Raw genomic sequence first — 10,932 nt, forward strand, 5'->3', positions numbered from 1 at the left:
GTCATAAATTTCATTTCAATTTATGACAATGAAATTTATGACATCCTGCATATCAGATATTTACGTGACAAATCATAGCAGTAGCAAAATTACAGTTATGAAATGCAACAAAACAAGGCAATTCCCTGCCCACATCAGTGGAATCTGATGGAGACAGAAGTTTTACAACATCTGGCAATTGAGGGGAACAATTTGAACTGCAACAAAATAATTTTATGGTCGAGGGTCACCACAACATGAGGAACTGTATTTAGGGGTCACGGCATTAGAAAGGTTGAGAACCACTGTCATAGAGGATGATATGATATGTAATGGACAAGGCTACAACTGAAAACAAAAAAGCTGTGAATATAGCATTTTTTTTAAAAAAATGACTGCAATTAGGTAGGTAGCAGTATATCATGCAGGCTAAAAGAACCTGCAGTATGGTATAGTTAATGTATTGTAGCCTTGCAGGCAAGTTTACAATGGCCACTTTTAACTATTTGCTGCCTACACATGCTTACATTAAACATCTCTAAATAAATACATTTGTGCCCGGGCTCCATTCCCTTGCATAACAAGCATGACCAAATTGTTCCCCTCAATTGCCAGATGTCGTAAAACTTCTGTCTCCATCAGGTTCCACTGATGTGGGCAGGGAATTGCCTTGTTTTAGGTAAGATCTGCTCCCACTGAAGGCTTCTGAAGATGCAGTTCTCTTTTTCTTTCATTGGAAAAAATAACATTTAAGAGTAATAAAGATTATAAAGGATTTGTGGCTGTCAAGACGCATAATATCTAGTCATGTAGCAACCTTATCCCATACATATACTTTGAAAATAGATGTCCAGAATTTTAGATACCAGGATTGCAACATTGAGCTTAAAATGCTTGTACAACAGGTCTGAATCACAAAGGCCTTTTTCAGACCACAACACCAGTTCAAAGGTGTCCTGAGTTCAAAGATGCAGGAAACCCCTTGTTTCCTGGGCCTTTTGGTTTCAAATCTAGTGATCTTTAAATCTGTCTTTTGGTTTTCAGGGTCGCAAGTTAGAGGGAGAAGGGAACAGCAAAGATTGGATCAGGATTTTGAGTCTGCCAAAAGACTGTAGATTCCGGCCTCTTGGTCACCCCAGTTGGCAGGAAGGCTTCACTGCTGAGAGAAAACGTGTCACACTTCCCAACTTGCCAAAAATTATTTCCTGAAAATGAAAGAGCAGCATGCAAGGCCTGGTGCCAAATATGCACAATTTATGCAGAGGGATTGCAGTTAGACTTTGGAAGGAAGTTTCCTCTCTGTTTATGCAACATCAAGATCTGTGAGCCTCAGGCAGTTGATACACAAAGCATGGCATACCTTTCTACTTTTTCAAAAATAGTACTAGTGAGGCAAGATTTTGGAGCAGAAGACCAGAATCCATGCTATACAATGAACCCACAGACACTGCTGAATAGCTCGCTACATTTTGAAGTAAGTGATGAAATAGAAATATCAGTATTTTGGAAATATTATTTTTGTGGCATTATACTTCCCAAACTCTTACAGTCTCCATGGCCAATGACTGCTATCTAGAGGATTTTGAAAAATACAACTATGATTAAAAAAAAAATAAAGCATGCCAAATCTCAAAATCAAGATGTTTCTAAACTGCCCCACACCTTGATTTTTCAAACTGCTAAATGCTACTTTGCACTGTTTCCCTTTATTCTGCATATGGCTGGTCTTCAGCTGATTTTAAAAAGTTAATGGCATGTTTTGCCCTGTTGGTTAAAGATATATTAGGAAACAAAATTTTATCATCCTGGCAGAAGGTTACAAACAGTTCAAAATACTCAGCAGCAGCAAGTTGTGAAACTGTAGCCTGTGCCAAAGACAACAACCTAGCAATTTTGTACAGGCACAAAAGTTAAAGAGGCCATCAATTCCCCACAGTCCAATTTAACTTCTTGAACCTGGAAGGTAGATTAATGTTGAACAATGAAATATGTAACAAAAGGTGATAATATGTTAATATTCCCCACCACCAGGCAGAAACCCCAGGTTTCAGAAGGGTTGGACAGAGGGCCCAGATGTCCAGAGTCTAACTCAGCAAAATAATCTCATTTCCACATTTTGAAGTGAAGCAATGCATAATGTCATTCAAAGAATCCACATTGCTGTTGGTAAGACACTCTGACCCAGCCTTCCCCACCACATAACCTCCAGATAAGTATGACAGCATCCATATTCCCCAGTCAAAATTTCTAGAAAAGCTCGAGTAATCACTGGTAGAAAACATGATAAAACAGGAACCGTGATTTACTACTAGACCTCCGCATTTTGTGGGGTAAAGGGTACAAGACCCCTGCAGAAGTGGAAAAACTAAATAAAATTTTTAAAAAAATAAAGCCCACTTGAAAAATCTGGATCTCAAGGTCCTCCAGTACGGTTCTATAGTCAACTCCCAGGTGATTCCTAGAGATATGTTCTCTGTGGGTCCTACAGTATGATTCTATGGTCAATATCTGGCAGAGATTGCCCATTGAGTTTCACTGGAGGACCTAAAGCTTCCTAGAGAACATTTTAATCAAATCTTCAAATGTAGAAGACTGACTATACTTGGAAGCAGGACTCAAAAATGATTGACTGTCCCTTAGAAGTTGTCACAGAGATGTGACCTAGAGAAAGAATCCCAGTCTCCTAAACAAACACTACTGAAATGAAGTAGGGAAGAAGCAGGTTTCAGTTTAATGAGACTTCCCACTGGACCACATGTGTGAGTTACAAGCATGCAATGAGAACAAAGATGGAATCTGGATTTTTCACACTATCTGCAAATGTCTTGGGCCTTATTCTCTCATATGGACACAGGCAAGGCGTAGCTGCAATATATCCTGTATTTCCCCTTTTAATAGCATAAGAGGGTGCACATTGGTTTAGAAATACACCCCCTTGTTGTGTGGATTGCAGATGAAGTCCACCATCACAGGTAGCTGGTTTTTGACTGTATTTCCTCTCCTCCCCTCCCCTCCCTGCCTGAGCCACGTTTCTTGTTCCTCTCCTCTCCACCTCCTCCCATTCCTGTTCCCCACCTTGGCTGTAGGGCTCCATTCATCCCTGTTCCCGTCACGGAGCTTTGCAACCTCCTGAGTCACTGGCTGCGCTATTGACACAGACAGCCAGGGCATGCTGCCAAGGCAGCTAGCAAAGGGACTGGCCTGACGCACGGCTGGAGCTGCCAAGCTCCTTGAAGCCCTCCTAGCAACCGAAAGCCAAAGCCCTTCTCCACCTGCAAAGCAGCAAAATGCATGCATAACACCCCCTAACTAGATGTTACTCACACCCCCCAAAGGGTGTTTCAGTTCACTTTCCCAAGAGGTAGAATGTTTGAGAGGTTCATTATAAATTCTGTTTTCTTGTGAATATGAGAGAAAGCAACAGAGAGAAGGAAAGAAAGACAGAGTGAACTGGGGACTTTGAATGTTTTTATAGGTTTCTGTTTCATTTCCGAATGTAAAAGCACAACTCTGAAACAGGCAGCACAAATGCTAGCCCTGCATTAGTTTTTCAAAGCAGAAAAATTTACAATACAATCATGGACACATCCCAAACCCATATAACCCACACCTGCTTTTGGTAATTTTTTTGAAAAAGCCTGGTTCTCCAAAATTTTTGTCACTTTGCCTAAAACCAGGCTGTTACTTTTTTGGCACACAGCCCATCCCCCAGGGAAAGGCTGGTTTTAGATCTCAAGCTGCTGGCAAATAGCTAACTAATGGAATGCTTTCTCCAGGGAAGTTTGCCTGGTATCTCAGTTGTTATCTCTGTGCCATGAGGCAAAGACCTTTGCATTTTCCTAAGGTTTTTTTAAAAGATGAAGTTCCTCCTCCTCAAGCACTGAATTTGCTGCTCCTCTGTTGTTCTGTTTTAATTGTATACTGACAGTATTCTAATTTTGAAAGTTGCTTAAATTGTCCCAAAAGACACTGCCTTGAAAAATGGGTTATAAATCTATCATTAAATCAGTCTTATCAATTTATGTACATTATAATTATTACAAAGTGTCTTGGAAGAAGAACTCTGGTGGGGCAATTTTATTATGCTGTTTCTTAAAATGGCCACCCAAACTGCACTTGACAAAACTAAAAAATATGTTTTTAACTACAACTCCCATAATTCCTTAGGTACCTTGCTGGTTGGGATTCTGTCCTCCATGAAGCATACAAACAAGTTAGGAGGGCAACAACTCCCTTCTGCTCTTTCTACCAGCTGCTAGCAGTAAATGGCACATCTCTTATGAACTCAAGAGATGCCATATAGCTACAGTGACTAATTCCTTATAGAGTGTTCTCATATATATATTAAATACCAATCTATTCCAATTTCTTTTCAGGGCCATCAACTGTCTCTTTCTGTCTGCCAGCAAAAATTACCCCAGGAAATCACATTATTCAGTTTTTGGCTTACGGTACTTTCTAAGGCGAATGTTCAATGGAGAATAGGCAACAACCATGCATTGTCCCCCTTTCTCTGAATATATTGCCAAAATACCGATTTAATTCACTGGATGATTCCAAATTCTATAATTAGAAGAGAAAACTACCCCAGTTTTATAAACCTTTCTTGTATTTCCTCTACAGTTGTGCAGAGCAATCACACTGATGTCAGCTATGCGGAAAGTCCTACTGCTTTCAGCAGGACTCATTCCCAGGTAAGTAGGCACAGAATTCTAACCCTAATCAACTCTTTATCTCAAACATTGAAGCCCTCTTTCAAAGGAAGATGTTCTGTATCACGGATCATTGTGGGGTCTCCTTTCTCCCCATTGTCCCGCTCTGGAATATGATTTTGAAGATCAAGCAATCGAAACTGTACTCAGTACCCAAAGCATTAGCTACATACCATGCTAGTGATTTACAACATGCTGAAGCCTAAAGAAGAGGTGGAGGGGGGATTATGCACTATTTTCAGTTTACAAATGAAGGCCGGGATACCACTTTTTTCTGGCAGAGGTCCATGTTATAGCTACCTGACAGCAATGAAGCTATCTGACAGCCAGACATTTAGCAATGAACAATTCCCTATCCCAGCAACAGCTGCTTCTTCTCCAACAGTTTCTGCATTTCTACAACTGTTCCTGAATGCTGAGAAGGAATATGTAGTAGTAGTAATAGTAGTAGCGGCTTATTAATCCTTTGACCATAGACCATTCATATAAATGCAATATAAAAGTACAACATAAAAGTATTACATAAAACAAATTACATTTAAATCTTGCCTATTAAAATAAATACAATTAAAATACAATATAATTTAAAAAGTTAATTGTATTTAGTCAGACCTGGAATACTGTGTCAAGTTCAAGAAGGATATGAACAAGCTGGAGGGCGGCTAGAGAAGTATCAAAATGGTAAAAGATATAGTAGCCATTAAACCCTAGGAGTAGTGGTTTGGGGAGCTCTAGAGAAGCTCCCTAAAGTTTAGAGAAGGTTAACATGATAGCCATGTTTAAATATTTGGAAGAATATCATATTGAAGGTGTAGTAAGGTTGTTTTCTACTGAAAACTATATCTCTGCATATATAAACAATAGCTCTTCATGAATACCTGGCTAGGGAAACAGTCAGAGGGATTTGCTCAACCTTCTGGTTCTCACGAAAATACCCCAACAGGGTTATGGAGAGATGACTATCTCTCAACTTTATCTTGTTACATATGCTGCTACCTCAGAGTGTGATAAGAGTCTCCTTCTTTGGAAGTTTTTAAGCAGAGGCTGGATGGACATCTGTTGAGAATGCTTTGATTGTGTATTCCAGCATGGCAGAATGGAGTTGGACCAGATGGCCTTGTGGTCTCTATAAATATAAATAAAAATGCTATAATTAGATAAAAATAGTTAATAAGAGCATCCCTAAAGGAATTAACAACAATATCAATGACAAATCTTGCTTTCAGGGTGAAAAGAGAAAGCTTGAAAGTTACCGTGAAGACAGTACAGTGTATTGAGAGGGGGAATAAGACTGTAATATTTTCTGGAAGAGAGGTGGAAGTTATAGTTGATTGGGAAGAGTTGCCTTGCTAGTAGCATTCTAGCAAAATATTACGGGATTTCCATTTGGGCAATTAGTGTTGCTTTTGGCTTTTGTGCTAAAGGTTTGTTTCAAAGGCCAAAGTGTGGCTGTTACTCCTCTTCCTAGTGTTTGTCCCACAAATTCGCAGGGTCCGCTTATTTGCTTCTTGTTCTCCACTTGTTCCTATCAGTTGCATCTCTCATTGTGAGTCTTGTTTCAGCCATGTCACGTTTCAAACAGTTGAGCCGTTGAACGTGGCCTGGCACGTGCAACTTCCACATTCAACATGGTTTTAGCCACAGAACCCTTGTCACTTCGTTGCACATGTCCAAACCATCTCAAACGGGATTCCTTCATCTCAGCGATCAGAGCAACTCCAAAGATGGAGCCACTGTATTGGTTGGAATCTTGTCCATCAGGGTAATACCATGCGAGGAGGGAAAGACTGAACTGGTAAGGCCAGCTGGGATTTATTATGAGAACTGAATGAGGTTGGAGGGGGAAGCGCGAGCAGAAAACTATATAACCCACCATTCTTTCTGCTTCAGCAAAACTGTCTTTCTTGTAGTCTGGTAAAAGGGATAATAAAGTTAAGTTTCCAGTGTCTCTGCATTGTGAGTGGCTTTTATTCCTAGAAGTTCCATAACCTGACACTCTGTCTCCCAACAGCTTCCAAACATCAGCAGGCATCTAAACTGGTAGCCTTATTTGACTTCATTTTTGCGATAGCTTGCTTGACTTTCTCCAAGGTAATTTGTGGGACAGGTTCCTCTATTATGACTGCAGATCAGATAGATGGATGTAGGAACTCTTCATCTGAAATGATACTGAAGTGCTGTTGCCACCTCTCCAAGACACCTGCAGGGCATTGGAAGATGGTCTAACATCTCAAGTGGATCTTCGTTGCCAGTGTGTTGTCTCTACTTCACTATTTTATCGAGATTGGTTATTGCTCTCCTTCCAAGAAGTAAATGTCTTCTGATTTCCTGGCTGCAGCCTGCGTCTGTAGTAATTTTGTGCCTAGAAATACAAAGTCTGTCACTGCCTCCACATTTTCCCCCTCTATTTGCCAGTTATCCATCAGTCTGGTTGTAATAATCTTGGGTTTTTTAATGTTTTACTGCAACCCAGCTTTGGTACTTTCTTCTTTCACCTTGGTTATAAGGCTCCTCAGCTCCTCCTCGCTTTCAGCCATCAAAGTAGTATCATCTGCATATCTAAGGTTATTAATGTTTCTCCCAGCAATTTTAACTCCAGCCTTGGATTCATCAAACCCTGCACATCACATGAGGTGTTCTGCATACTAGTTAAATAGGTAGGTTGAGAGTATACAGCTTTGCCATACTCCTTTCCTAATCTTGACCCAGTCGGTTGTTCCGTGTTCTGTTCTGACTGTTGCTACTTGGTCATTATAGATTCCTCAGGAGACAGACAAGGTGACTTGGTCTCCCATACCACCAAGAACTTGCCACAATTTATTATGTTCCACACAGTCAAAGCCTTTAGAATAGTCAATAAAACAAAAATACATGTTTTTCTGAAACTCTGAATAGCGACTGAATGTGTCTGAATAGAGATGTTCAATTTAAACATACCACAAAGTAGATTTAATTTATATGCCTCTTTTCTTTTTTGTTTTTTGCCACAACCACGAGCCTCTGGGAAATTTCTAAATCTTTTAAAGGGTATTTGAATTAACTTGATATTCCTAGCAATGCTGACACTTGTTTGATTAATTATTAACAGGGGATCAATAATAAAGCAATGACCACCAGTAATTTTTCTAAACAACCACTTAGCCCTAAGGCAGGCATGGGCAAACTTGGGCTGGTGATAGTATAATAGCTGGGTCCGGAAGCTCCAAGCATTACGGAGATGCTGCAAAGGCGGCTGTGAATAAGGGAAGAGGGGACGGAGTGAGAACGGGGAGAGCAAAGGAAGGATAGAAAGGAGAAGACCCTTGGGGTAAGGGTTAGGGCAAGGTTTAAGGTTTGGGTATGGGTTAGGGGTTACAGTTAGGGTAAGTTTAGGGTTTGGGTTAGGGTAAGGGGAGCTCTGGCGTGGGCTGGTCCATGAGGTCACGAGGAGTCGGAGATGACTGAACGAATGAACAACAAGGGGTTAGGTTTACGGTGCGGTTCAGGGTTGGGGTAAGGATTAGGGTTTCACCGTTAAAGAACTCTTAGAATCCTTCTATATTATCTGTCTCCGGCCTGGCTTACATTAGCTTAGTCTATGTTGCGATGCAGCATCTCCATAACACTCGGAGCTTCCGCAACCAGCTATCATACTATTACCCTTGGGCCCTCCCGGTGTTTTGAACTTCAACTCCCACAATTTCTAGCAGCCTCAGGCCCCTTCCTTTTGCCCGTCAGCTGCAGCTGCAGGAAAAGGAAGGCGCCTGAGGCTGCTATTTTTTATTTATTTATTTACGACATTTATATGCCGCCCTTCTCACCCCGAAGGGGACTCAGAGCAGCTAACAAGATATATATACATACAATATATTATATTATTAGCATAGTACAATATCAGTATTATATATTACTATATACTATTGTACTATACCATTATATTGTAATATTAGTAATATTACATGTAATATAAAATATATAATTATAATACAGGGTTAGTCAAAATGCATAGGCCAATAAGCCATTCAATTGAATGGCTTATTGGCCTATGCATTTTGACTAACCCTGTATATGATTATTAGTACTATATTGTATTACATTACAATATTATAAATATATATACAGGGTGAGGCAGCATAACTTCCTTTTTTAAAATGCAGTTAAAAATGTAGCGGAGCGAGAGGCGGGAGCAAGCCTGAACCCCTAACCCCCCCCCCCAAAAAATTTTCAGGTAAAAAAAAACTTGGTTTACTCATTAATTTTAACTGGTTAACCAAATCCCCATGCTAAGTCTATGAGACGCAAAAAATTAAGAGTCCCTCCAGAACTGCAAGCACTATCTCAAACAAATATCGACAATTTATTCACACTGTCATTAGCTGATGTAGCGCAGCAACCAAGTTGGGGGGGGGGGGTGTTGAATGCTCTCATTAAGGAGGCCAGACTTGGTGGAGGTGGTTGACAGGGGCAGAGCTGCAGGCTATTGAAAGCTGCTCTGCCCCTGCTGTGCTCTTTGCTTCAGCGTGAGCTAGGAGGCAGGTTTCAACCCCCCCCCCCCCCCTGAAATTTTCTGGGTACGGCCCTGGGCGGGTATAAAGTTTTGTCCTGACACAATTCATTCGCCATCATGCATTGGAACAGTGAGGAGCGTGATTTTGCCGTTGAGGCCTACTTTTCGAGCGGATTTGGAGTGGCTGGCCTGCTCTCCAGATTTGGCCCCTTGTGATTTTTTTCTATGGGTTTTTTTGAAATCCCGTGTTTATGTGAACCGTCCAAGGACCCTACAATATTTCAAGACCAACATCCAGGAAGAAATTGCCAACGTAACTCCTGCTACGCTGGCAAGAGTAATGACAAACGCCAGAAATCGGTTTACTCAGTGTATGGAGAATGGGGGACGTCACCTACCTAATTTGATTTTCAAAACTACGTGAAACAAAACTTTAGGTATGCGCCTACATTATGAAAAAAAATTCTGATTCAAATTCTGTTATTATATAAAAAATTCAATAAAAATTATTATTTAAAAAATTCTGATTCATACAATGAGTTTTATTAAGTTTTAAAAAAGAAAGTTATGCTGCTGCACCCTGTATTCCATGAAATATAAATATATAATTATAATGCCATATTATTATTATTAGTAGTAGTAGTAGTAGTATTATATTGCATTACATATTAACCTCACTTTCCTAGTATCCAACAGACCCCTCAACCTCGGAGGATTGAAAAAAGGAAATTATGCTGCCTCACCTTGTATCTACAATACATTATATGACATTATATTATAAGCATAGCACAGGAGATAAGGTGGAACTGTCCCCTGGCCCCCCTCTCTTCACTCTTTATGTTAGGAATTGTTCTGGAACAGCTGTTCCAAGAGCTCCAATTTTGTTTGCTTTGTTATAGTCCCAAGTTTCAGGGACTCTGCAGATAGGTGGCTTCTTTTGGCTGCAATCATAGGGCAAGCCACCTGTCAATTATAGTTAGGTTCCCTGGTCCCGCCCCCTTTTTGGGGTTTTGGAGGGAATAGGAGCCTTTTTGGTTCAGTCCACACAGAGAAGCCTTTCACAGGACAGAATACCAAGAGCTCCTGTAGAAAGCTTCGTCTTCTACAGCTTGGCTGGGAGATATACAGCTTTACGTCTTGGCCGGGGAGATATACAGCCTACAGCTTGGCCGGGGAGAAAAGGCCTCACAGCTTGGCTGAGGATTTTACAGCCTTACAGCTCCTTTGCTGAAGGACTTCAGCCAGCCATAACTGAAACCTGAACTCCTTTTTCCCTGGAAGTCTACAAAGCTCTTCTTGGTAAGGGTCACTCGCGGAAGCCAGACGCAGTTGGTACCAGGTGTAAGGGCTCCACGCCAACAGAGGCAAAGAAACACTGCCCAGATTAGAAGTTAAGGATTTCCCCATTAGATAAAATACGTCATGAAGATAGTGCCTATTCCCTGTGGACAAGATTGAAAGAGCCAATAGACTGTTAAGAAAGCCTTGAAATACCTGTTTGTTTTCATTAATAAAGAACATTGTTGAACCTTTAAGCAATCTAAAGACTCTGTTTGGGGGAATCCAAGGGCCTTTAATCTGAGGCAGCCCCGGCGTCCCGTTGGGCACACGGAATTTATGTCCTGTCTACAGTCTTATGCACAGGCCCAGCATGCGACAGCACACCCCTCAACCTTGGAGGATTGAAAAAAGGAAGTTATGCTGCCTCACCTTGTATATACAATATATTATATATTGTATTATTATATTACATTA

Source organism: Anolis sagrei, chromosome 6, assembly GCF_037176765.1.
Source record: "Anolis sagrei isolate rAnoSag1 chromosome 6, rAnoSag1.mat, whole genome shotgun sequence".
NCBI classification, from domain to species: domain Eukaryota; kingdom Metazoa; phylum Chordata; class Lepidosauria; order Squamata; family Dactyloidae; genus Anolis; species Anolis sagrei.